We start from the raw sequence: 19,560 nt of genomic DNA on the forward strand, positions 1-19,560 counted from the left end.
GAAGTTGATAAAGCCAAAGTTGATGCTATTGAAAAGATGTCGTGTCCTAGGGACATTAAAGGTATAAGAAGTTTCCTTGGTCATGCCGGTTTTTATAGGAGGTTCATTAAGGACTTCTCTAAAATTTCTAGGCCTCTGACTAATCTCTTACAAAAAGATGTTCCTTTTGTCTTCGATGATGATTGTGTAGAAGCATTTGAAATACTTAAGAAAGCCTTGATTTCTGCACCTATTGTTCAGCCACCTGATTGGAATTTACCCTTTGAAATTGTGTGTGATGCTAGTGATTATGCTGTAGGTGCTGTTCTAGGACAAAGAGTTGATAAGAAATTAAATGTTATCCAATATGCTAGTAAAATTCTAGACAATGCCCAAAGAAATTATGCTACTACTGAAAAATAATTTTTAGCAGTTGTATTTTCTTGTGATAAGTTCAGACCTTACATTGTTGATTCTAAAGTAACTGTTCACACTGATCATGGTACTATTAAATATCTTATGGAAAAGAAAGATGCTAAACCTAGACTTATTAGATGGGTCCTCCTACTACAAGAATTTGATTTGCATATTATTGATAGAAAGGGAGCTGAGAACCCCGTTGCAAACAACTTGTCTAGGTTAGAGAATTTTCTTAATGACCCATTACCTATTGATGATAGCTTTCCTGATGAACAATTACCTATCATAAATGCTTCTCGTACTGCTCCATGATATGCTGATTATGCTAATTACATTGTTGCTAAATTTATACCACCTAGTTTCACATACCAGCAAAAGAAAAAGTTTTTCTATGATTTAAGACATTACTTCTGGGATGACCCACACCTTTATAAACAAGAGTAGATGGTGTTATTAGACGTTGTGTACCTGAGCATGAATAGGAAAAGATCATACGCAAGTGTCAATTCGAGGATTATGGATGACACCATGCTGAAGATAGAACTGCACATAAGGTATTGCAATCCGGTTTTTATTGGCCTACTCTCTTCAAAGATGCCCGTAAGTTTGTCTTGTCTTGTGATAAATGTCAAAGAATTGGTAATATTAGTAGACATCAAGAAATGCCCATGAACTATTCACTTGTTATTGAACCATTTAATGTTTGGGGCTTTGATTATATGGGACCGTTTCCTTCCTCTAATGGGTATACACATATTTTAGTTGCTGTTGATTACGTTACTAAGTGGGTAGAAGCTATTCCAACTAGTAGTGCTGATCATAACACCTCTATTAGGATGCTTAAAGAAGTTATTTTTCTGAGGTTTGGAGTTCCTAGATATTTAATGACTGATGGTGGTTCACATTTTATTCATGGTGCCTTTCGTAAAATGCTTGCTAAGTATGATGTTAATCATAGAATTGCATCTCCATATCACCCATAGTCTAGTGGTCAACTAGAACTGAGTAATAAAGAGCTCAAATTAATTTTGCAAAAGACTGCTAATAGATCTAGAAAGAATTGGTCCAAGAAACTTGATGATGCATTATGGGCGTATAGAATTGCATATAAAAATCCTATGGGTATGTCTCCATATAAAATAATTTATCGAAAAGCATGTCACTTACCTCTCGAATTAGAACATAAGGCATATTGGGCCATTAAAGAGCTCAATTATGATTTCAAACTTGCCGGTGAGAAGAGGCTATTTGACATTAGCTCACTTGATGAATGGAGAACCCAGGCTTATGAGAATGCCAAACTGTTTAAAGAAAAGTTAAAAGATGGCATGACAAAAGGATACAAAAGCGTGAGTTTAATGTAGGTGATTATGTGTTGTTATTCAACTCTCGTTTAAGATTTTTTGCAGGAAAACTCCTCTCTAAATGGAAAGGGCCTTACGTTATAGATGAGGTGTTGACATAGATTTTAACCACAATAAATTAAAATGTATGAATCACATAAAATATAAATGCAAGACGGCAAAAATCCGTTTGACATAGATTTTGATCACGTTAAATTAAAAAGGCACGAATCACATAAAATATAAATGCAAAACGGCAAAAAAGGATAATCAATTAAAAAAGGATAATCAATCGCTCAAAATGAGGAATGACAAGATAGGCGTGCGACATATTTTCAAATGTCGATAATGCACGCTGCTACTAATGGCGAAAATACAAACATAAAATTGCCAGAAAAGACGCAAATATCACGAGAATGTTGACTGACTATATGATAAATGTTCGGCTTCCATTGACGAGGTGAAATATTGAAGCGACGCATGAACAAAAGAAATACATCACGCAAATGAAATATACGCATGGTGTACTTTGTCAAATAACAAATATCCATATAAGGCTGGACCGTAAGTTTCATCCAAAAATAATTAACGTGTACGTCTACCTTAATGAGCCGCTAACTAATGGCCGATTAAGGCCAGCCCATTAAAATATGCTAGATGACATGCAAGTGGGTGACGCCAAGGCCCATACTTTGATTAGTTGATTAGAAAAAGAAAGAGTTCAGCTATCCCACCAGTCAAACTATTGGTTGCACCAATTAATGATTAAACAAATAAGTAAAAGAGGCAGCCCACGTCCCATGATCTCACACGATCCCACGAGGTGGAGAACGCGGGCACGTCCCACCGATTGGATTTCTGATGCTGCACTCCTCCTCCTATAAATACAAGGCTCCTTGGCTACTCTAGGGGTTCGGCTCATTTTACTCCTTGGTTCTCCGGTCTCCTTCCCTCCTCTCTAGTAGCAATATTCTACTACACATCACACTACACAAAAAAGCACACCGTGAGAAAAGGAAGCAAGGGGAGGAATCTTGGTTGGTTCCAAGAAGGAATAAGGTGAGATATGATACTACCCTCATACCCTTAGTTTCGGCCGTTTGGTTCGAATCAAGGAATCTTTTGTCCTCATCCATGAACTCTCGTCCTTAGTTTCGGCCATTTTGGTTCGGACCAAGGATTCTCTCTCCCTCACTTCATGAAATATTGTCCTTAGTTTCGGCCATTCTTTTGGTTCGGATCAAGAAAAATACATACCATGAAATCATGTTCTTAGTTTCGGCCATTTTGATTCGGATCAAGGAAAATACATATCATGAAATCATGTCCTTAGTTTCGGCCATTTTGGTTCGGATCAAGGAAAATACATATCATGAAATCATGTCCTTAGTTTCGGCCATTTTGGTTCGGATCAAGGGAAATACATATCATGAAATCATATCCTTAGTTTCTGGCATTCTGGTTCGGATCAAGGAATATAATTCATAAAACATTGTCCTTAGGTTCGGCCTTGTGGTTCGAATCAAGGAATATGTATATCATGAAATTATGCCCCTTAGGTTCGGCCTTTTGGTTCGGATCGAGGAATATGCATACAACGAAATCATGTCCTTAGTTTCGGCCATTTTGGTTTGGATCAAGGAAAATACATACCATGAAATCATGTTCTTAGTTTCGGCCATTTTGGTTCGGATCAAGGAAAATACATATCATGAAATCATGTCCTTAGTTTCGGCCATTTTGGTTCGGATCAAGGAAAATACATATCATGAAATCATGTCCTTAGTTTCGGCCATTTTGGTTCGGATCAAGGGAAATACATATCATGAAATCATATCCTTAGTTTCTGCCATTCTGGTTCGGATCAAGGAATATAATTCATAAAACATTGTCCTTAGGTTCGGCCTTGTGGTTCGAATCAAGGAATATGTATATCATGAAATTATGCCCCTTAGGTTCGGCCTTTTGGTTCGGATCGAGGAATATGCATACAACGAAATCATTCCCTTAGGTTCGGCCTTTTGGTTCGGATCAAGGAATATAAACCCATAAAATCATGCCCTTAGGTTCGGCCCTTTTGGGTTCGGATCGAGGAATCTAGAAACTACATGAAATCGGGGATTCGCATGTTTCATGTAGATATGTCCTTAGTTTTGGCCATGTGGTTCAAATCAAGTATGCATATTTTTCTTCACGTAGACATGTCGTGATTGGGGGACACATAAAATGCTCTAAGCATGGGTTCTTTCTTCTCACGAGGATGAATTCCGTGGCATAAGTCAACAAAATGCAAAATACCATATGACATGGGTTCTCTCATGAATCCCATGGCATAATAAAAATTGTATTATGGCGTGGGTTCTTTCAAACGAATTCCACGACATATACCATCAAGCAAACCAAACTAAACTTTTGTTCTAAGCATGGGTTCTCCTATATGAATTCCATGACGTGAGTTACAAATATTGAAAATATATGCATCCAAATATGGGGCCAGATTAAGCCTCGCCAAAATCAATCTTCATTTACACCATAACATAAATGAAGTCAAGCACGAACAAAATATGTTGCATGCATGGTAAAGAAACATATAACATAATATCAAACATAATGCCATTGAAGAAAACCTACGCGGATAAACTTCAAGTTCCCCCAGGCCGGAGTTTAGCATCGATTGCGAGGAGGATTCCTTTTATTTTATTTTATTGTAGCATATTGTAATAGGCATGTGATGTAATCCTATGTAATAGAAATGTTGGAATTCCTAATCAGGGGTTTTCTCTTCGGAGATGTAATTAACAGAATTTTTATGTAAATGTAAGGGTTCTGGAAATAATGTACCTGCAATGTTTGATTCTACTTTTATTTTATGCATTTAAATTTCACTCTGTATCAATGACGTGGACGCGTGTCTCACGCCCGCCATTTTCCCATCATCAGATTCTGGCACGCTTGGTGGGACATATTTCTCCCCTCATCTTCGAATTCCAACATATGAATTTCCATAGTACATAAGCATAAAACATTATGTACGCATATACAGAAAAAAGATGAAGAAAACTAATATATGGTTTTCTTTATTTTGAAGGTACGGAGGGACAAGTCCAGCAATTTGTCACTCTCCGCTTTGGTGACCTCTGGCTGGATGTGCCAATTGGTCCGCTTGTGGCTGCAGTTAGCAAGAGTTTGGAAACAACGGTTGCATCCCCAGCTAGGCCAAAAGAAAAGGAAGTCTCCTCTGCACTGAAGGAGGGGTTTACTCCTGTGCTCAGAAAGTCAGCAAAGACAAGGATGCGTGCAGCTGCAAGAGCATCTAAGGATCAGCATGTACGCGAAGCTTCTTCATCTACTTCAGTTCCTCCTGGTTTCACAAAGATGTCACCTACCAAGGTCATGAGCCATGAGGTACCAGCAAAGGTTGTTCGCATGACACCCGAAGAGTGTCCCGTTCTTGCAAAACGGACGGGATCACTAAAGGTGGCGTCGCCAAGACAATCTGCTTCAACTACATCGACCAAAGTTGTAGTGCCCCTTACACCTTCAAAACTTAGGGCGGCCAACGCGAAGGGTCAGGAGAAAGCTCACATAAGCTTATCCCAAGCAATGTAGGGGCAGCTCAAAGGGCTTGCTTCACAGACAAAGGAAAAGGTGTAGTGGCTGAGGACACTGAGTCTTCCTCACATGAAGGATCGGCTCGTCCAAGAAACCAACTTCGTGTTGATGCACCTGAATTTATCCCCACCATGGGCTATAATCCCATTGGACCATGCCTAGTGGGCGAGCCAAGCAATAGACGCTCGCTCCAGTGGCAGGGGGTGTTTGTCACTTTAGATGACTTCCAAGCTGGTCATGTGGATCCAACTACTACAATATCAGATCCTTTGTTCTCATCGATGCCAACACTAAGACCATCATTTGAAGGCTCGGTTGATCCAGCACGTCGTCATCATCGACGGCAAAGGTCTCACAATGCATGTCTTGACTTCCCAGTGGCAACTGATGCAAACATGACCAATCAACAACGGAAGCAAGTGGCATATCCCATCAGAAATAGAGAAAGGAAGATCAATGCAAGGATCCGTGGAGGGAGCCATGCTAGCTTCCATGCCGTCATGACACAGAATGTTTGCCAAGCTTTGAAGGAAATACTTCCAGGATGCTCTATCTCTGCTCATAATGTTGGTGGTGCCATCATGCGGCGTGTACAAACTCTATCGAAGTGGCCAGAATATGAAGAATTTGTGAAGGCAAATCCACGATGACAAGAGTATGTGAAGCGGGCTGCTCATGAACGCAAAAAGCGGGCTGCCCTGAAACAAAGAGAGATGGCAGTGCGAGCTAATTCGGGGTATAGTAGAATACAAGGAAGAGATTCTCCATCAACAAGCCAAGTCAGTGGAGGAATGGGGGAAAAGAAATGGCATGTACAGAAAGGAAGACTACCAGAACTCTCGCCCCATGGCCAACTGAAAGTGCGTTATATCGACTAGAGGGGGGGGTGAATAGGCGATTTTTATGAAATTCTTCACTGAGGAATTTGCTGGTGAGGAAATTCCTTAGCGAAGAACTACTAGCAGCGGAATAAGTACTCAAAAGTAAACACAGCAGAATACAAGCATAGTCATCATGATGAAATGAAGACAGGCACAGAGTACAGGAAGCGTAATCACATGATAACACAGGATGAAGACAAACAGACTGAAGAAATTGAACTGAGGAAATCGAGAAAGTCTGCAGTCATAGTCTTCAAACATAGATATGAACAAACATACAACACAGTTATGAGGAAATGAAAGAGTTGAGGAAATAGAACCAGTAAGCTCGGTGAAGACAATGATTTGGTAGACCAGTTCCAACTGCTGTCTCAGTTGTACGTCTGGTTGGAGCGGCTGAGTATTTAAACTCGAGGACACACAGTCCCGGACACCCAGTCAAGGACACTTAGTCCAAGACACCCAGTCCTCACCATATTCTCCTTGAACTAAGGTCACACAGACCTCGTCCAATCACTCGTGGTAAGTCTTCAGGTGTAGGATCGAAAGTATGTCTAGAGGGGGGGGGGGTGATTAGACTACTTGACCAAATAAAAACTTAACCTTTTCCCAATTTTAGTTCTTGGCAGATTTTAGCTATTGTAGGACAAGTCAAGCAATCATCACACAATTCAAGCAAGCATGCAAAGAGTATATTGGCAGCGGAAAGTAAAGCATGCAACTTGCAAGAATGTAAAGGGAAGGGTTTGGAGAATTCAAACGCAATTGGAGACACGGATGTTTTTCCCGTGGTTCGGATAGGTGGTGCTATCATACATCCACGTTGATGGAGACTTCAACCCACGAAGGGTAACGGTTGCGCGAGTCCACGGAGGGCTCCACCCGCGAAGGGTAACGGTTGCGCGAGTCCACGGAGGGCTCCACCCACGAAGGGTCCACGAAGAAGCAACCTTGTCTATCCCACCATGGCCATCACCCACGAAGGACTTGCCTCACTAGCGGTAGATCTTCATGAAGTAGGCGATCTTCTTGCCCTTACAAACTCCTTGGTTCAACTCCATAATCTTGTCGGAGGCTCCCAAGAAACACCAAGCCAATCTAGGAGACACCACTCTCCAAGAAGTAACAAATGATGTGTAGGTAATGAACTCCTTGCTCGTGTGCTTCAAATGATAGTCTCCCCAACACTCAACTCTCTCTCATAGGATTTGGATCTGGTGGAAAGAAGGTTTGAGTGGAAAGCAACTTGGGGAAGGCTAGAGATCAAGATTCATATGGTAGGAAGGGAATATCTTGGTCTCAACACATGAGTAGGTGGTTCTCTCTCAGAACATATGAGTTGGAATTGTGTATGTGTTCTGATGGCTCTCTCCACGAATGAAGAGGATATGGAGGGGTATATATAGCCTCCACACAAAATCCAACCGTTACACACAGTTTTCCAATCTCGGTGGGACCGAATCAACAAACTCGGTCGGACCGAAAAGGTAAACCTAGTGACCGTTAGAGATTTTCGGTGGGACTGACATGCAACTCGGTAGGACCGATATGATTAGGGTTTGGGAATAACGTAATCTCGGTGAGACCGATTACACAAACTCGGTGAGACCGATTTTGGTAATTAGCTAACCAGAGAGTTTGTCAGGCAAACTCGGTGGGACCGATTTGCTCTTTCGGTGAGACCGAAAAGTTACAAAAAGGAAACACTAAATTTACATTCCAATCTCGGTGGGACCGATCCGCTCTTTCGGTGAGACCGAAAAGTTACGAAAAGGAAACAGAGAGATTACAATCCCATCTCGGTGAGACCGAGATCCCTATCAGTAGAACCAAATTGCTAGGGTTTGGCAGTGGCTTATGACAAGTGAAACTCGGTGGTGCCGGATAGAAAGAATCGGTAGGATCGAGTTTGGCTTAGGGTTTAGGTCATATGTGGATATGGGAAAGTAGTTGAGGGTTTTGGAGCATATCACTAAGCACATGAAGCAAGAGGCTCATTAAGCAACACCTCATCCCTCCTTGATAGTATTGGCTTTTCCTAAAGACTCAATGTGATCTTGGATCACTAAAATATAAAATGAAGAGTCTTGAGCTTTTGAGATTGAGCCAATCCTTTGTCCTTAGCATTTTGAGGTTTCCACTTTCACCATCCATGTCATGCCAATCATTGAGCTTTCCTGAAATAATCATCTTGGAATAGCATTAGCTCAATGAGCTATATGTTGTTATGAATTACCAAAACCACCTAGGGATAGTTGCACTTTCAATCTCCCCCTTTTTGGTAATTGATGACAACATATAGATCAAAGCTTCGACAAATGATAATAAGCATGAAATATATCGTCGCTTTGAGAAGTATGTGACAAGTAAGAGCTCCCCCTAAATTTGTGCATATTTAAAATTTGCTTTGGACTGCAAATGCACAAAGAGTTAGAGTCATGGGTTACTCTTCCATGTCACATACATCTTGGTGGAGCGCTTAAAATGATAAGAATGAAATACATGCACTCATCACCAAGAATAGTGAATGATCACATAAGATAGATAAGATAATAGCATTAAGCAAACATTAAGTGTAGCTTATGATCAAACACATGATCATCAATGTCTCACGAGCAATGACATAGTATCTCACACAAAAGCAAACAAAGTTCGAAAAACCACCAAATAAAGCAAGAGAGAAAAAAGCAACACTCTCTCTCTCGAAGCCTATGATCTATACATTTTCTCCCCCTTTGGCAACAAGTTACCAAAAAGTTCCTAGAAAATGCATAGTGCTAAGTCGACACTCAGGCTTGATCTTCTAGTGGTGGTGGAGTCCGGAGCACTCCAAGGACGAAGCCTTCTGTAGACGTGGTTGGAGTTGAGGCTGAAGTAGATGCTGGAGCTGGTGGAACTGAGGCTGTAGGTGGTGCAGAAGTGGTGGCTCTGGTGTCAGCAACTGGCACTGCAGACGACCTCGGACCTCGTGGCACTCTGGCAAAGGCATCAGTTGTAGTCCTGCCTCTCCTCTCCTGCATGTCATCTTGGAGCTGCTCCACTGCAGTCTGAATCTCTGTCGCCTTGACATCCAAGTCATAGAACTTTTGTTCCATGATTCTCTCTAGGCTTGCCTGGTTCTGAGTTAGGGTGGCTAGTCCTTTCTCAATCCGCAGGGTGGATGCAATCAGGTAACCAAGCTGCTCTTGTTTGGTTTTCAAGAAATACTCAGATGCCTCCTCTTGAGTTGGCATCTTGGCAGCTTTCTCCTTCCTTGCCTTCTCCTTCTTTGCTTGTGCTTGTGCAGACGATGGCTCATTCTCAGTCATAACAACTTGATTATCTTCAAAATCTGGACGGATGGGCAGGTGTTCCTTGTCCAATAAGTATATGCCCGTGCCCATCTTGGAGTTGATGAGCTCCTGAATCTGTGGGGCATATCCACAGCTCCTCTTCTGGTCTGCTGCTGTCCTCTTGATTGTCTCTACCATGAGGCTCATCACCTTGAACTTCTGTGGCACATCAAAGATATGTAGCAAGTTGATTGCATGGCCTCTGATCATCTTGTGATCTCCATACTTGGGCAATAAGGTGTGCCTCAGTATCCAATTTATGGTTGGCAGCCCTGATAGAAGATAGTGTACTGAGCCAAACTTGAAAGTGTCAAGTGCTTCATTTGGAATCTCCTTGTACATGTTTGACATTGAGTTGTGGTCCATCTTCTTGGCATAAATGTCCAAGTCATCTGCTTGGTCCTCTGGGGCATTAATGAGCTGTGCCCACTCGGCAACTGTTAACTGATATCTAGTTCCTTCTGACATCCATACAATCCTGCCATCTGGATAAAAAAATGTGCTGTGGAGTAGAATTGCATAATGAGCTCCTCGTTCCACTTTGTGAGCTTCTGCCCAACAAAGTCCTCTACTCCACATGCCTTGAAGCTGTCCTGCACTCCAGGGTAGTACTCTTTGTTGTCCTTGATGTATTGCCAGTCAACCCATCTCATATCACAGACTATTGGCTTCTTATCAAGCAGCACTGTCTCATAGAAGTCCTGCTGTTCCTTGGTGTGAAATCTGTAGTCAACAGCAGTCCTCCTCCTTGAAGCATATGGATCTGCTTCTCTCCACTTCCTCAGCCCTGAGTCTCTCCTGAGCTTCATATCCTCAGCCACAGGATGAGCATCGTTGTGGTCTGGGATCTTGGGCTTGAGCTTTCTAAGTACTTGCTCTTCCTCATCTTCTTCAGCAGTGTCAGGCACTGGGGCCTTGTTCTTCTCAGTTGCAGGTATGCTCCTTGTATTTCTATTTGGTGCAGACTTGGGCTTGGAGGCAGATTTGGGTGCTTCTTTGGGCTTAGATGTGGCAGCCCCTGATCTTATAGCATCACCCATAAGCTTAGGTGCCTTAGGTGCTGGTGCAGCTACCTCTTCTTCTTCCTCCTCATCTTCCATGATGGAAGCCTTTCCGAGCACTCTGGCTATGGTCTTCTTGACCCTTTCCTTCCTTTTCTTTCCTTCAGCAGCAACTGGCTCTTTGGGTGCAGGCTTTTCAGGAATCTGAGTTGAAGCTCTGGCCTTTGGCATAGGCTGCCTACCTGCTGGCCTTTTGACTTTCAAGCCTGGCTTTGTGCCCTGTGCTGGCTCAACTCTCTTGGAAGTTGCTTCCTCTTCTGCCACATAATCTTCATCCTCAGAATCTGAAGTTCTCTTCTTCCTTTGTCTGGTGGCAGCTTTTGGCAAATTGCTTGGGGTACTCCTGCTGCCATCATCTGAAGAGCTGGAGGGACTAGTGCCCTCACTCATGTGCACTTGCTGCTCTGACATGTTCTGGCTATCACTCTGATCAGACATGTTGCAAACTCTGACTGCTGACCCTGTGAATAGGTTATAGATGAGATAGAGTGGATGAGCATCACAAAATGCAGAGATTTTTGCAAAAGAATGATCCAAAAACTTAGTTTTAGTTTCCCACTGAAATCATCTCGGATCTACCGATTTTTAAACTCGATGATACCGAAGCAGTTTTGGCACCTAAACTAGTAAACTCGGTCAGACCGAGTCACAGTTTGGTGGCACCGAGACTGCTAGGGTTTCACAAAGTTCCAAAATCGGTCACACCGATAAGTAATTCTCGGTCAGACCGAGTCTCACTTGTGCAATGGCATGAGCCAAATCGGTGGGACCGAGTTTTTCAACTCGGTGGGTCCGAGATGGTTTCGACGGAAACCTAACCCTAAAATTTTCGAATCAAACCTAATCTACGAGCGCATTGACTGGATAGGAGTGTTTCAATCGTGGCAAGAATCATGATGATCACAATGTGCTAAGAATCGGATTGGAGAATAGCACAAAGATCGAGTCCATACCCTAGTTCGGCGGAGACTCGCTACGGTGGCAACGGCGGGGTAGAATTCCGTTGACGGCGATGGAGACCAGCGACTGGAGGCAGCTGGCGGCGAGGAGACGATCCGGAGACCAAGTTGGCAGAGCAGGCTATCGCGCGGGCGAAGGGGTTCGGAGAAATTTCCAAATTTTTGCCCGTGACTATATATAGCCTGACCCTGTCGGTGTGACCGAGTGGAACAACTCGGTGGCACCGAGATTCATAACTGCAAGCAGTTACTGAAACTCGGTGTGACCGAAAGGTTCAAATCGGTTGCACCGAGATCGAAAACCTAGATCAACTTAATGATCTCGGTAGGACCGAAAGTGGGGTATCGGTCAGACCGAGAATCATAAAGAGGTTTTGGAAGTTTAAGTCTATGACGAATCGGGGACTCCAAGCGCTCCTCACACAGAGTGGTTCGAATCTGACTTGATCAAATTTTGTGATGTAGCATGAATAGAGCTTGAGACGAGAAAAGCATAGATAGCTAGAGGAGGTTCTTAGGCATTCTTGTCCATCCACTTGGCAAAAGGAAATAAAATCAAACAATCAAAACAACAAGTGGATGTCCTCGAATGAGTAAAATATGCAACCAGCATGCTCACACAATAAGATGGCAAATGAAATATGTGACAAGGCATGCACAACCAATTCTAGCATCTATCAAGCAATTTGCGATGACAAGGTCATCTATATATGAGTATATTGACTTAGGAGTCAAGTGAGAACACTTGATCATAGGTCATATTCATCGTTTAAGCTCAAGTGGGGTTACCACTTTTACATAAAGCATTGTTGTGTTCACATCTTTAGAGTTGCTTTAGCTCAAGTCTTAGAGTAAAGCTCCCCCTAGATGTGATATCCCCCCTTAGAGGGATGAACTAACCTCGGGTTTTGTCGATGATGACTTCATGTAGATGTTGAAGATGTGGATGCTCAATGTTGATGTAGATCACTTGGAGCTATCCATTTGAGTGAATTGCACTTTCAATACCTACATGGGTTAGTCCCACAAGGAACAAACAAGGATATCCATAGACATAGAGTGATGCACACACAAGATGATGTCCATGAAAACTTTTAGGTTACCTTGTCCCTTGTCTTACCAACAAGAGGGTTTGTGACTCCTTGAACTAGTGCAAGATGTGGAAGTTGATTGCACTTGTTCTTGCCAAAATGATAAGAGTGAAGTATGTTGGCAGAGTCACCCTCAAGAACTCTCTAGTTCTTCTTCTTTTGGATCCACACCATCTTGATGGGAATCCTTGGAGTTGTAGTCGTACTTGATGAAGTGGAACTTGAAGTAGTCTTGGGAATCCACTTGACTAAGGTCTTAGGAGCTTCTTCAAATGCATCAATTTCCTCTTGAAGCTTGTCCTTGCCTTTTTGCTTGTAGTCTTGTGGTGGAAGATCATCTTGAGCTTGTGTCCCCTTGAAAGAAGTATCATACTTCTCTTGTTGAGGAACAAACTTTGTCTTGGGGTATTGATCTTCTTCCCACTCAACTCTATTGGCATTGAACTTTCGTTCAAAACCAACACCTTGATTCTTCCGGTGCATTCCTTGCTTGCGCACAATTTCCTCGAATTGCTTACTCCCGGCAAGGCTTTTGTACACTCCTTTCTCTATAATTCCCTTCAATAAGCTATTTTCTTGCTCAAGTGTAACTTGGCTAAGAGAATCATTAGTGGAATCAAGAGAACTACTAGAAGCAACAATATTGGATTTAGCATGATCATCGTTACTGCTAGAGGAAGAATCTTTCTTGTTCTTGTTACTAGACTTGACTTGAGGCATGTAAGTGGATAAGAGTAAACACTTGGCAATGTAAGAAGAAATTTTCTTGCAGAGATCATCATTGATTGCTTTTAAGAACTCATGCTCTTGCTCAAGATTGAGCTTTTCAATGCGTAATTTCTCATGAGCTCTTAAAAGTTCTCGATGATCTTCGAAGATAGTTTCATGAGCTAACTTAAGAGTGTTTAGTTCTTTAGTTAGAGCCTCAATCTTCTTCTTATCATTGTCATTCGTTTTATCTTGATTAGCATGATTAATTGACGTTTCATCATAGTATTCATCACTAGAGTTGTCAACAAGCAAATCATCACCTAACAAGTCATCTTCATCACTATTGAAATCAACATACTCGGGGTGTGTTACCTTAGGACCTTTGGCCATGAAGCATCTTCCAATTCCTTCATTTGGTGAGTCAAATATGTCGTAGGAGTTGGTTGACACAAGTGCTAGACCGGCAACACCTTCATCTTGAGTATCTTCGGAGTCGGAGTGATAACTTCTCTCGGAGTGGCTGTCGGAGTCGGAGCCGGAGCCGGATACCCATTCACCAACATGAGCTTGATGTCTTCGTTTTGTGTAGCTCCTTGACGATTTTTCCTTCCTTTCCGAATCCTTGCTTCTCCGTGAGTATCTTCGTTCATAACGATCATCTCTACTCCTTCTCTCTCTTGGTGGTGATTCTTTGCTTCTTCTTTTTGGAGAATCTTCTCTTCTCTTGTAGGGAGCTGTACACTCATTGTAATAGTGTCCGGGTCTTCCACAACTGTAGCAGTTTCGCTCTCGACTAGAAGATCTTTTGTCATTGTAGGACCTTGACTTGAAGCTTCTATCTTTGCTTCTACTCTTGTAGAACTTGTTGAAGTTCTTCACCATTAAGCTCAATTCTTCATTGAAGTTTTGTTTCTCACTTGATGATGTAGGGGCTTCACATGAGGCTTTGTAGGCACCACTTGATTTGTTGTGAAGTTCCTCTTTATCCTTAAGTGACATCTCATGAGCAACAATTCTTCCAATCACCTCCGTTGGCTTGAGATCTTTGTAATTGGGCATCATTTGGATCAATGTGCACACGGTATCATATTTTCCATCCAAGGCTCTTAGAATCTTCTTGATGATGAATCTATCGGTCATCTCTTCACTTCCTAAGCCGGCAATCTCATTTGTGATGAGAGCAAGCCTAGAGTACATTTCAGCGACACCTTCACCATCCTTCATTTTGAACTTGTCAAGTTGACTTTGAAGCACATCCAACTTGGATTCCTTGACGGAGTCGGTACCTTCGTGCATATCAATCAAAGTGTCCCAAATTTCCTTTGCATTCTCAAGACGGCTGATTTTGTTGAATTCTTCGGGGCACAATCCATTGAAGAGAATATCACAAGCTTGAGCGTTGTATTGCAACATCTTCAACTCATCCGCGGTAGCTTCACGGTTTGGTTCTTTCCCATCAAAGAAGTCACCTTGCAAACCAACACACACAATAGCCCACACGACGGGGTTATGTCCAAGAATATGCATTTTTTATTTTATGCTTCCAACTAGCAAAATTAGTACCATCAAAGTAAGGACCTCTACGGTGATAATTTCCCTCGCTAGACGCCATACTCTCCTAGGTTGTGAAACCAAGGCTATGACCACCAAAAGCTATGGAGATCAAAGCAAATGGAGACCAAAGCTCTGATACCACTTGTAGGATCGAAAGTATGTCTAGAGGGGGGTGATTAGACTACTTGACCAAATAAAACCTTAACCTTTTCCCAATTTTAGTTCTTGGCAGATTTTAGCTATTGTAGGACAAGTCAAGCAATCATCACACAATTCAAGCAAGCATGCAAAGAGTATATTGGCAGCGGAAAGTAAAGCATGCAACTTGCAAGAATGTAAAGGGAAGGGTTTGGAGAATTCAAACGCAATTGGAGACACGGATGTTTTTCCCGTGGTTCGGATAGGTGGTGCTATCCTACATCCACATTGATGGAGACTTCAACCCACGAAGGGTAACGGTTGCGCGAGTCCATGGAGGGATCCACCCACGAAGGGTAACGGTTGCGCGAGTCCACGGAGGGCTCCACCCACGAAGGGTCCACGAAGAAGCAACCACCCACAAAGGGTCCACGAAGAAGCAACCTTGTCTATCCCACCATGGCCATCGCCCACGAAGGACTTGCCTCACTAGCGGTAGATCTTCACGAAGTAGGCGATCTCCTTGCCCTTACAAACTCCTTGGTTCAACTCCACAATCTTGTCGGAGGCTCCCAAGTAACACCAAGCCAATCTAGGAGACACCACTCTCCAAGAAGTAACAAATGGTGTGTAGGTAATGAACTCCTTGCTCTTGTGCTTCAAATGATAGTCTCCCCAACACTCAACTCTCTCTCATAGGATTTGGATCTGGTGGAAAGAAGGTTTGAGTGGAAAGCAACTTGGGGAAGGCTAGAGATCAAGATTCATATGGTAGGAAGGGAATATCTTGGTCTCAACACATGAGTAGGTGGTTCTCTCTCAGAACATATGAGTTGGAATTGTGTATGTGTTCTGATGGCTCTCTCCACGAATGAAGAGGAGGTGGAGGGGTATATATAGCCTCCACACAAAATCCAACCGTTACACACAGTTTTCCAATCTCGGTGGGACCGAATCAACAAACTCGGTCGGACCGAAAAGGTAAACCTAGTGACCGTTAGAGATTTTCGGTGGGACTGACATGCAACTCGGTAGGACCGATATGATTAGGGTTTGGGAATAACGTAATCTCGGTGAGACCGATTACACAAACTCGGTGAGACCGATTTTGGTAATTAGCTAACCAGAGAGTTTGTCAGGCAAACTCGGTGGGACCGATTTGCTCTTTCGGTGAGACCGAAAAGTTACAAAAAGGAAACACTAAATTTACATTCCAATCTCGGTGGGACCGATCCGCTCTTTCGGTGAGACCGAAAAGTTACGAAAAGGAAACAGAGAGATTACAATCCCATCTCGGTGAGACCGAGATCCCTATCAGTAGAACCAAATTGCTAGGGTTTGGCAGTGGCTTATGACAAGTGAAACTCGGTGGTGCCGGATAGAAAGAATCGGTAGGATCGAGTTTGGCTTAGGGTTTAGGTCATATGTGGATATGGGAAAGTAGTTGAGGGTTTTGGAGCATATCACTAAGCACATGAAGCAAGAGGCTCATTAAGCAACACCTCATCCCTCCTTGATAGTATTGGCTTTTCCTAAAGACTCAATGTGATCTTGGATCACTAAAATATAAAATGAAGAGTCTTGAGCTTTTGAGCTTGAGCCAATCCTTTGTTCTTAGCATTTTGAGGGTTCCAATTTCACCATCCATGCCATGCCAATCATTGAGCTTTCCTGAAATAATCATCTTGGAATAGCATTAGCTCAATGAGCTATATGTTGTTATGAATTACCAAAACCACCTAGGGATAGTTGCACTTTCATCAGGCGACTTCCAAACCTTCACAAACTTGGTCACTCGGCGATCCACAATTCCTCTTGGATGCTCTAGACCATGACGCCTAACCGTCTGGAAGAAGCACAGTCTTCAAAGGTAACAAGCGTCGGATCCATTCAAGATCAATCTCTTCAGTGATGCTCAATCACTTGGGGTTTGTAGGTGTTTGGGTTTTGGGTTTTTGGTTTTTCCTCACTTGATGATTTTCGCTCAAAGTCCTCGGAGGATGGGTTGCTCTCAAATGACAAGTGTCAGTTTCTCTCGGAGCAGCCAACCAGCTAGTGATTGTAGGGGGCGGCTATTTATAGCCTAGGGAACAGCCCGACATGATAAGACATAAATGGCCTTCAATGATATGACCGTTAGGTGGATAAATATTTTGGGACAGCTGGCGCATAGCACAGCAACGGCCGGAATTTTGAGTAGTAAAATCCTCAGGGCTATCATGTTCCTCACTGTGTAGGCAATCCGCATTGGCGAATTCCTAACTCCTCAGTCAGGACAAATTTCTCAGAGACCAGAAGAACTTCGTCTCTGTCACTGAAGAAATTGACTGAACTGTATGAGATTTCCAATGGCTTCACTCGAAGGGATTGGTAGGTGTAGGATTTTGAGTTGAGCATCACATGGAAATTTTTCCTTAGTATTTCCTCGACCCCCTTTAACAGTACGGTGTTTCCTATGACTCAAGAAAGAGAAAAACAAAACTATGTACACGAAAGTCTTCAAGCTGCATATTTCTCGCATGAATATCAAGTCTTCACGGACACACCAATTTCTTCACTTTCAAAGTCTTCATGAAAGTCTTCAGAAATACCAAAATCTTCAGTCGAAGATATTCATTTTTAGGGGTCGACTTTTCCTGTAAATATCAAACTCCTCCTAGACTTATAGACGTGTGTACACTCACACACGCATTAGTCCCTTAACCTATAAGTCTTCAATACACAAAAATCACTAAGGGGCACTAGATGCACTTACAATCTCCCCCTTTTTGGTGATTGATGACAATATAGGTTAAGTTTTCAATGGGGATAAACATATGAAGTGTAAATACTGATATTGAGGAATTTGATTGCAAGATATAGAAGAACTCCCCCTGAAGATGTGCATAGTGAGGAATTTGCTTTTGAAGCAATGCACACTTGAAGAGTTGAATCATGGAGATCTCCCCCTATATCTTGTAATTCATACACGCATTTAACATATAATATGAAGAATTTGAAATGCATGATGAAATATGGTGCCTGATGAAATTCAGCATGCTTGCAATAATATTTAACAAGGAATAAGCATGAAGAATAGTGCATCAAGAGTATCAGAGCACAGTGCGTCAAAAGTATCAGAGCACCATCGGGTTTAAGATTACAACTCGATCCAATAAAGTTTCAGAAGAACGAGAGTTGTAACTTAGCAGATAAAAAATGCCCATATAGTAGATCCACTTGAAGACTAACTCATATTTCTCCCCCTTTGTCATCGAATGACCAAAAGGATCGAAAATGAGGACTAACGCCCCTGAAGATAATCATGTTGATGAAGGAGCGCCAGCGTTGTTGGGGTCGTTTGTTGATGTAGGGCCTGCCGCAGTGTCGTCCAAATCTTCATGTTCATTAGTGTCGCGTGATGAAGAATATGAGCTGGCCACCAGAGAAGGAACCTTGACCTTGTTGAATTTCTTCGGTAGGTGCAGACCAGTCAAAATCTTCATTAAGACCCATGTTCTTCAGATCTTCTTCACCATACAGATGTGACAGGATTGCCCAGGTGCGACCAAAGACTTGATGGAGGTAGTAGTGGTTTTTCTTCACTGCATTGTGTGTGGCAGTCATGTTGTGAAGAAGTGAACCAAACTGACGCTTAACCCATTTGTGATTTTGATCCACCTTCTGGTGAAGACTAAGCAGAAGTTCACGGTCAGTCATCACGCGTAGAGCAGTGGCTTGAGGAGTGGACTTAGGTGCATTGGCAGAGTCATGTGTGGCAGAGTCATCATTGGTGGAATAAGATGCAGCTTTGCGAAACTGACCATCCAATGGATGAATGCCTTCATCTATTACAGCTGGTGCCTTGCCCTTCCATCAATTGAGGAATATGTCTACTTGAGGACTTCAATTGGGGGCAAGTAGCTGAGATGATTCTGGAAATCAGCTTTGTAGTTGAGTGAAGACCCTATCCTGAGGAATCTCATGATCCAAGGTGCATAAGTGTAACACCCTCGATGCGGCTATAGCTCCCACGTGTCGAGGCACGACTTAGAGACATAACCGCATTGAAAGCAATGTCGCAAGTCAGGCAATCATTACAACATCCCATGTAATACATAATAAAAGGGGGAGATAACATAGTTGGCTTACACTCGCCACATCACATCAGAGTACATAAATAACATTCATCAAACAAACACTCATGGCCCGACTATGGCGCCAAAATGGAAAAGAACCCAACATGCGACAAGGCCCTGAATCGAACCCCAACTAGGCACCACTACTGATCATCGGGAAAGGAAACATAATAACGCTGAGAGTCCTCGTCGAACTCCCACTTGAGCTCGTACTCGTCACCTGGAGCGGAATCACCTGGACCTGCATCTGGAATTATAGTATTTGTGAGCCACAAGGACTCAGCAATCTCGCACCCACGCGATCAAGACTATTTAAGCTTATAGGACAGGATAAGGCAAGTATATGTGGAGCTGCAGCAAG

At 42.7% G+C, this 19,560-nt stretch overlaps 1 pseudogene; it reads left to right on the forward strand.

Moving 5' to 3' along the window:
• The window catches only part of LOC147978988 (uncharacterized), a 67,868-nt pseudogene that overhangs the window by 23,341 nt on the left and 24,967 nt on the right, over positions 1 to 19,560 (forward strand).

The sequence above is a fragment of the Triticum urartu genome, chromosome 3A, assembly GCF_056163025.1.
Source record: "Triticum urartu cultivar PI428250 chromosome 3A, HENAU_Tu73, whole genome shotgun sequence".
NCBI lineage: Eukaryota > Viridiplantae > Streptophyta > Magnoliopsida > Poales > Poaceae > Triticum > Triticum urartu.